This window comes from Lissotriton vulgaris, chromosome 8, assembly GCF_964263255.1.
Source record: "Lissotriton vulgaris chromosome 8, aLisVul1.2, whole genome shotgun sequence".
NCBI lineage: Eukaryota > Metazoa > Chordata > Amphibia > Caudata > Salamandridae > Lissotriton > Lissotriton vulgaris.
Window position 1 is genome coordinate 1,186,516,708 of NC_141696.1, and position 8,597 is coordinate 1,186,525,304.

Genomic DNA, 8,597 nt, shown 5'->3' on the forward strand with positions numbered 1-8,597 from the left:
TACCAAGGAAGAAGTGCGGTCATTCCTTGGAATGGCCGAGTATTATAGCAAGTTCGTGAGACACTTTGCCACCAGAACATACAAAATGAGGCAACTGATCAGAGACAAGACAAAGTTCGAGTGGGATGCAGAAGCACAATCTGAATTTGACACGATAAAGGATTGCATCAGCCAAGCTGTCCCACTTCAAGGGTACGTCCCCACTGGCAAGACCATAGTGACAACAGATGCGAGCGACAAGGGCTTAGGGGCGGTCTTGGCACAGGAAAGAGATGACGGATCCACTGAAACGATCAGCTTTGCGTCACGTGCGCTATCTCCGACGGAACAAAGGTACAGCGTTATTGAAAAGGAGATGTTGGCGGTCACCTGGGCCATGAACAAGTTTCGGCAGTTTATTTGGGGCACAAGATTCAAACTCCAAACAGATCACAAGCCGCTTATCAAAGTCTTGACGTCCTCGGGCCATGATACTGCAACCCCAAGAATCGCAAAAATGACTTTAAAACTACTAGATTACACCTATGACGTGGAATATCTTCCAGGAACGCAAAACAGGGTTGCTGATTACCTCAGCCGGGCTGCGGCTATGGAGGATGCGCCGGAGGAGGCCCCGGACAGGGAGGAGATGGTAGCCAGCATGGAGGACCATGAGATGACAATTAGCGCTCAGGAATGGGAGGCCGCCTACGTGCTGGATGCGGAGAAGGTGGAGGTAAAAAGACACCTCACCTTGGGCTGGCCGGACAAAAAGAAGCTCGCAGAAGGAGTGCGGAGGTTCTATGAGATGAGAGAAGAACTGTCCTTGAGTGATTCGGGAATTTTCTTGTATAGAGGTGAAAGGGTGGTGCCCCCGGAAACTCTGATACCCAAGCTGTTGAAGCAACTGCACGAAGGACATTTGGGCATTGTAAAAACCAAAGCACGAGTCAAGCAGATGTATTGGTGGCCAGGCATGGATGCCCACATAGAACGACAAGTGAGGGAGTGCGGGCAGTGCCAAGGGGCGGACAAGGTGCTACGACCACTCAGGCCAGCATTGGGAAAGTTCGACACCCCGCAAAGCCCCTGGGAGAACGTGGCCATAGACATACTGGGGCCCGTCCTGGACAGTAGAGGTGTGAACAAATATATATGCGTGGTGATAGACAAGTATTCCAAATGGCCGGAAGTAGACATACAAGAGTCCATGGAAACGGACACGATACTAAAATTTCTGACGTCAGTGTTTTTACGAGAGGGTATACCCAAATCTATTCTCAGTGACAATGGTCCGCAATTTGTATCGGACAAGTGGGTTCGATTTATGAAGAGGAACGGGATAGAGGCAAAACACACAGCAGTCTATCATCCTGCATGCAATGGCCAGGTGGAGCGGTTCAACCGTGTGTTAATGGGTTCCATACAGGCAGCCATATCACAAGGAAAAGACTGGGAAGCTGAAGTGATGAGTATGCTGTGGGCCTACCGGATCACCCCCACAGCAGTGGGGTACAGTCCATTCCAAGTGCTAAGAGGACGTCACCCGTTCACCCGGGACAATGTAGTGTGGAGGGAGAAGACCATCACCAGCAAGTGGTCCCCAGCGGTGGTGCAGCACAACCTGGAGAAGGCCCAGAAGATCTATGCTGCACACTATGACAAGCAATATACAAAAGGGTGAGCAACCCAATATACCCTTGCGGGCTTGGGCAAGGTTTGTAGAAAAAATGGCCAGCAAGGGATTTTGTTTTTTCTAAGATCTTTACAGCACCGTTAGGACTTGTTATTTAATCACAGTACCTAAGCAAGAATTCAATCCGTGGCTGTTTAAATTCAATTACAATAAGCATAGGATGTTACCACACTAACATCACGATAGAGCATGAATGCTCAATAAAACAAAGAACCAGGGTTTATTGTCTGAAAGTTATTATTAAACTTCAAGGCAAAATATATAAATTTCTGTACAAAAACAATGAATAATCATAAAACACAGGGTGCATACATGGATATAATAAGGATATTCAAGGCCTTGGTTGCTTTTCCTTGGACATATCCAAATTTAAGTCCAGACTGCTGCGTCACAGTGGTTGATTGGTTATAACCCAAAGTCAGAAGAAAATCAAAAGATGACTTTGAGACAAACTAGGCAGAATTGGACTGAACAGGTCGACGTTTCGGTCTTATTATGGTTATTCTTAAGACCATCATCAGGACTACAAAGTGGTATATACAATTGATGACCCTTTTTAGCAATACAGACGGTGTCAGTTAAAAAATCTTGATGGCACCGGTGCTTCTAAATAATTGCACTGGGGTTGGGCACAGAGATGAGTCCGAGGTGCCAAGGTTACACTTGCCACAATTTAGGCGAAGAAGTAGATGGAATCTGACAGATAGTGCACTTTAAATTGAAGATCAGCTGTCACAGAATATGAGTTGGGATTAATCCGCAATGGAACGTCAATAGAGTACATCGCCCTGATCGTACTCTATTGACGTTCCATTGCGGATTAATCCCAACTCATATTCTGTGACAGCTGATCTTCAATTTAAAGTGGACTATCTGTCAGATTCCATCTACTACTTCGCCTAAATTGTGGCAAGTGTAACCTTGGCACCTCGGACTCATCTCTGTGCCCAACCCCAGTGCAATTATTTAGAAGCACCGGTGCCATCAAGATTTTTTAACTGACACCGTCTGTATTGCTAAAAAGGGTCATCAATTGTATATACCACTTTGTAGTCCTGATGATGGTCTTAAGAATAACCATAATAAGACCGAAACGTCGACCTGTTCAGTCCAATTCTGCCTAGTTTGTCTCAAAGTCATCTTTTGATTTTCTTCTGACTTTGGGTTATAACCAATCAACCACTGTGACGCAGCAGTCTGGACTTAAATTTGGATATGTCCAAGGAAAAGCAACCAAGGCCTTGAATATCCTTATTATATCCATGTATGCACCCTGTGTTTTATGATTATTCATTGTTTTTGTACAGAAATTTATATATTTTGCCTTGAAGTTTAATAATAACTTTCAGACAATAAACCCTGGTTCTTTGTTTTATTGAGCATTCATGCTCTATCGTGATGTTAGTGTGGTAACATCCTATGCTTATTGTAATTGAATTTAAACAGCCACGGATTGAATTCTTGCTTAGGTACTGTGATTAAATAACAAGTCCTAACGGTGCTGTAAAGATCTTAGAAAAAACAAAATCCCTTGCTGGCCACTATGACAAGCGACGCAACACAAAGGACACTGAGCTGGAAGAGGGAGAATGGGTCAGGGTCAAACTCCCTACCATACAAAAGAAAGGTGAAAGCAAGTTTAGCCAGCCCTTACAGGTCAAAGAAGTACGAGGCAGGGCGGCTCTCCTCAGCGACGGCAAGGTGTGGTCCCAAGACCGCATGGCCAGAGTCAACAAGATAATAGTGTGGCCCAAGTCCGAGGAGGAAGAGATACGGGTGGATCTTCAAGAAGCAGACCCCAAATGGGGCACAGCGCAGAAGACCTGTGGGAAGGTGTAGGAGAGGACAATGAGGTGGATGTTCCCAACACAGAGTCTACCGACAGAGATGGTACACCGGCGAGTGTGGCACAGAGAGGCGAGTTGAGAGATGGTGAGAGATCACGAGGAGAGACAGAGGTGGAAGAGAACATGCCGGTAAGACACACCCGCAGTGGCAGGGCAGTTACAGTGCCCTCTCGATATAGAGACTTTGTAATGGATGGACACTAGTCACAGGTTACCTACCCCTCGGTGCCCCACAGAGACATAGACTCATAATCTGGGACACTCAGCCAGTGGGGGGGGATGTTATGTTGTTCATATTAAAAGGGGGAGATATGTGGTGTGCGCTCTAGTCTATGAGCGTGTACGCGATGACGCGTCACGCCATAGACTGGAGCGGTAGGCGCGCGCATGCGCAGAAGACGAAAGGCAGAAGGCGCGAAAGGGAAAACCGGCAGTTGGCGACCGGAGCGTGAGCTGTTAGACGCTCGGCGCCCTTAGCTCATCATATGTTGTTAAAGTACAATAAACGAGTACTTCACCATCCAGTGGCTCAGTTGTGAGTGTGTGGGGAGAGGAAGCAACATTACATACAGTTACATAGAGTATAATGAGTTGGAGTATAGTGGCATAGTTTGTATCAATATACAGTTAATTATAATGTACATAGACAGTATTTTTACACAGCAAAGATCCATAGTTACCGTAGCTACATCTACTTATTCATACAGTTTCGTAGGTGATGATATACAATTATGTGACATATAGCTAATTACTATTGTTGTACAGTTTCATATGTATTGTATTTCAGTATTTTGTTAGCTGTGTGTATTCCCTAGTTCTTTAGTACTGTCCTATAGGTACAGAGCAAATCTATTAAAATGGTATAGTCATCAAGTTACTACAACAAAAAGAACTTGAGGGTCTGAAAAGTCAAAGAAGCGGCCACAACAAAATGTCGCACAACACTATCACGACTAGTGGTGAGGGACCATCAGTTGTAAAGAAGTCCTATCAGCCCACCCATGTGGCAGAGCATCGTCATCTAGGACTTAAATCAGCAGGTTTATCTATGGCCAAGCCTTAGTGATAGTGCTTGGTACCAATAGATCCAAAGCTGAAAAGAGATGTGTCCTCATCAGAAGTGGAACTGATAGGGTGCAGTGCTCAAAGAAATAGATGTGTATTAAAATGGCGGTCAGGGTAGAAAAATGTCTTTATTAATATCTCCCTGGACGTCAAGTAAAAAAAGTGATGAAAGTGTAAAAAAATCACTGTACAGTAAGTGTAGAGAATCAGGCCAACATGTTTCTGCCGTAAAGGTAATAATCTACCGGCATTCTTCAGGGCCAGGATCTATTGGTACCAAGCACTATCACTAAGGCTTGGCCATAGATAAACCTGCTGATTTAAGTCCTAGATGACGATGCTCCGCCACATGGGTGGGCTGATAGGACTTCTTTACAACTGATGGTCCCTCACCACTAGTCGTGATAGTGTTGTGCGACATTTTGTTGTGGCCGCTTCTTTGACTTTTCAGACCCTCAAGTTCTTTTTGTTGTAGTAATGTAGTTCATTAGGGGTACGAACTTGATTGGTCAATAAACATTGTCCCCTGGACCCTTCCCTAATAGTTGTATTCATAGTCATCAAGTTACCAGTGACCACAGATACTGGGTGAGTCACATATGCCTGGGACAGAGATCCACCACTGATGCTAATTATTTCATCCAACTCTACAAGACCCAAAACACCTGGCGCTGTTGGAAAGCACCTCAACTACGGCTCAAGGATGAGTCTCTACAACGCAAACGCAACTGAGCCATCCACAGAGCCATTTAACTCGGATTCGCATAATACCCTTCCGTACCACTGAAAATCTTACGCAGGTATCTGTTCAGATAGGTTCACCGTGCATGTAAATGTATATGGAATAACAGATTGCACAGGGGAGTCCCTCTTTGTGGTCGCATAGTTACTCCAGTTAACACGTCCGTCCGAGAGCTTAACCTGCACACTCAGTTTCCGATCTCCGGGGCCCCAACTAGGTTTTTGTATCCTTCCTGTCGACAAAATTAGCATTTCTCAACAGAGTAATAGGCTAAACAAAATGCTAATAACTGCACCAATGTTATCTGCTTTCAATGGGCTGTACACATTGAGTCTTAACTTATTTTTCCTATAAGTTTAAGAAATGAAGGTTAAAAAGTAGTTTAAAGGAGATAAAATGCAGGTTATAAGTTTCAAACCCACTTAAAGGTCTCACAGGGATACCACATAGGGCTGGGTCCCCGCTGAGGAAATCTTAATTAGCCCTTCATATGTTTCAAGATCAGTTATATTGGTTGTTTTGCTAATGCTTTAGCTGCAGACACGTATAATCTGGAGTTGTATAGTGTGTCGGGTTAATGTACCTGCTGCAGAGATCTGTGCCAGTAAGATCGGTACAAGGGACATGCACATGCTGCAGAGACTTGGTGACATATTCAACTCCAAGAAAAATCATTTTAAGGGTATTGTAAATTCCTGAGATGAAATCTGCAGGTCACATCTCCACACCTACAGTAAGAACTTGGCTACCCTGCAAGACAGGGTACCATGTTCAGCCCCAGATAGATGCTGAGAGGCTTGGCTTGCGAATCATAGCTGTGCATCCCCGGAGGACCCTCTTGGCTTTTCCCTCTTCAGAGTCGACACGCGGGATGTATGTAAATATAGTAACACTAGGGGATGTGACAACTCGATAGTGCATGTACACGATGGACACACATTCCATAAGCACGTTACACAAACCCTGGCCCTTTTCCTGAGGGGTCGATTTCTGAAGTTTTATGAAGGGCCTCCTCCAACAAAAGCGTCCGAGGCACCCACCACTCACAGCACAAGAGCTTTGAAAAACAAATGACAGAGAAGTGAAACTGCCTAAGAGAGTCCCAAGTGAACGATCTACAAGGTGCACGTTATCTGCCCATGCTGGACTCCGCTCCACAGGGGTGCAGAGGGCGGGCAGGGAAGATGAAGAGTTGGGTGAACATGCTTGCCAGAGAGCTAGGGGTCTGTGTCAGCTGCCCCTCCCGTCCCTCGTGCGATGTACATAGATGAAGAGAAGTTTCAGTGCTCTGGGAGGCAAAAAAAGATCCTGGGCCCGCCAGCGGCATTAAAAGCAAGGTTCTAAATGGTCTATACTGCATACGCCTGTGAGAGCCAGTGACGTAGCAATCTGTAGTATGGCAGGTGGAGAGTCAGGACAGAGACGAGCCCAATACACCCCAAATATAGCTATGTTTTTTTAAACTAACGAATGAGGACGATTATCTTTGCTTGCATTAGAGCTCATGACAACTTTGTTAAGCCAGTTTTGAGAAAGGAGGTTTCAAAGGTATAAGGGGGTGCAAACACAAATACTTCCCCCCTCACCCCCGTTGGTACTCCCACCTCCCTTTGCATCACACAATGTCCAGATACGATCATAAAATATACATACCGAAGACTTGTAAATTCGGAAGCACCTGCCACACAAGATGAAGGATAGCGTTGCGCACACAGATTTGCAACCTGCGTAAATTCCAGTTCACCAGTACAAAAATGTTGTTTCTACTTGATGTAGCCGATGCACGTGAGGAGCTACACACACCTCGCGTACACAGAAAAAAAAGCCACGCATCTCATGTTAGACTAAATCAGACAAGTAGCATTTCCTCATCCTGATAATATTAGACACTGGAAGAAAACGAACGCCAATTACACTGTGCTCATAAAATGGAACATGCAGTACTGTCGTCCTCATTTGCTTAGAGAGAGTAGGTGCATGCCTTTTCTTACAGCACGAGCAATCATGCAGCCACACTCTGCCCTTATTGGTGGGCACTGTTACAGAAATTGGGCCAGTGTAGGTTCTTTCTATATTTAATATATTTACAAATAGCATAGCCACTGAGTTATGTATGTGGCATAGTTACCATCTTAATTATATATGTATACCTTATCACGTGTTTACTCTCGAGTTTCTAACACACTTTGTGTCGTTTTACAGTTATTTCAGGAGGCTGAATGTCAGCCACAGAAAATAGTTTCGCTGAAAGAAAACGTTTTATAGAGTACATCTTTCTTACAATAAAACCTGTGCATTTGCCTGTCGGTTGAGACATCAGAGATGAGTAAAACAAGGCACCAAACGTGGCTTCACGTGATGTTGAATTGTAGAAGGTGCTATAAAATGTTTCCCCCTTTTGCCGCCCTAGCCCTTTTGCCGCCCTAGGCGGCCGCCTAGTCTTGCCTAATGGTAGAAACGGCCCTGCCTCCAGCACATCTTCATGTAGCGCTGGAATCGCAACTCTGGCAAAATAGAACCGACTAGGAACCTTCCATTTAGGGCAGAGCGTTGCCACTAATTCAAGAAAACCCACCCCTTCCACAAAAGAAAAAGGGAGAAGGTCCAGCGCTAGCATTTTAGCCAGCTTAGTGTTATACAGACGCGCCGCTGGGTGGTTGCGTTCAAATGGCGCATCTGAAAACAACATGCTTCTAATGGTGGGCTGGACCATTTTACGGGATGATGATGACTTCGACCCAGTTACGCTCGGTGATGATGAACTTTTTCGCATTGGTGTCTCACTCTCTCCCACACTCTTAGTGTGGCTCATATATCTTGCAAGGGGTGTGCTGCTGACAGGGGTACTGGGTGCAAGTGAAGAAATGTTTGACGCTTCTTCCTCCTCGTCATCATCAGATGAAACATCAACGGATAACATTTGTTGACTAGCAATTCGGGCTGCCTTGATCTCCTTTAGGTGCGCATGCCATTTGACAGTGTGCTGTCTCTCAAGATGACCTCTCTGGTTTCCGGTACCATAGTTGGTACCAAGCTTACCACGACTAACTCCAAGCTTACAAATGGTACAAATGGCTATGTTTTCCCTTGTTGGGCTAACACTAAAGAAGTCCCAAACTGCGGACTTCAAATGTCTGTGGGGGGCAAAGGAGGCGATACTGGGAATGCTAATGCCAGATGAAGTGGAGGATGTGTGTTGCCGAAATTTACTACGTTGTGCACTTACAGCACCACTAATTGAGGAAATGGAGGTCGAGGTGGATGGAGG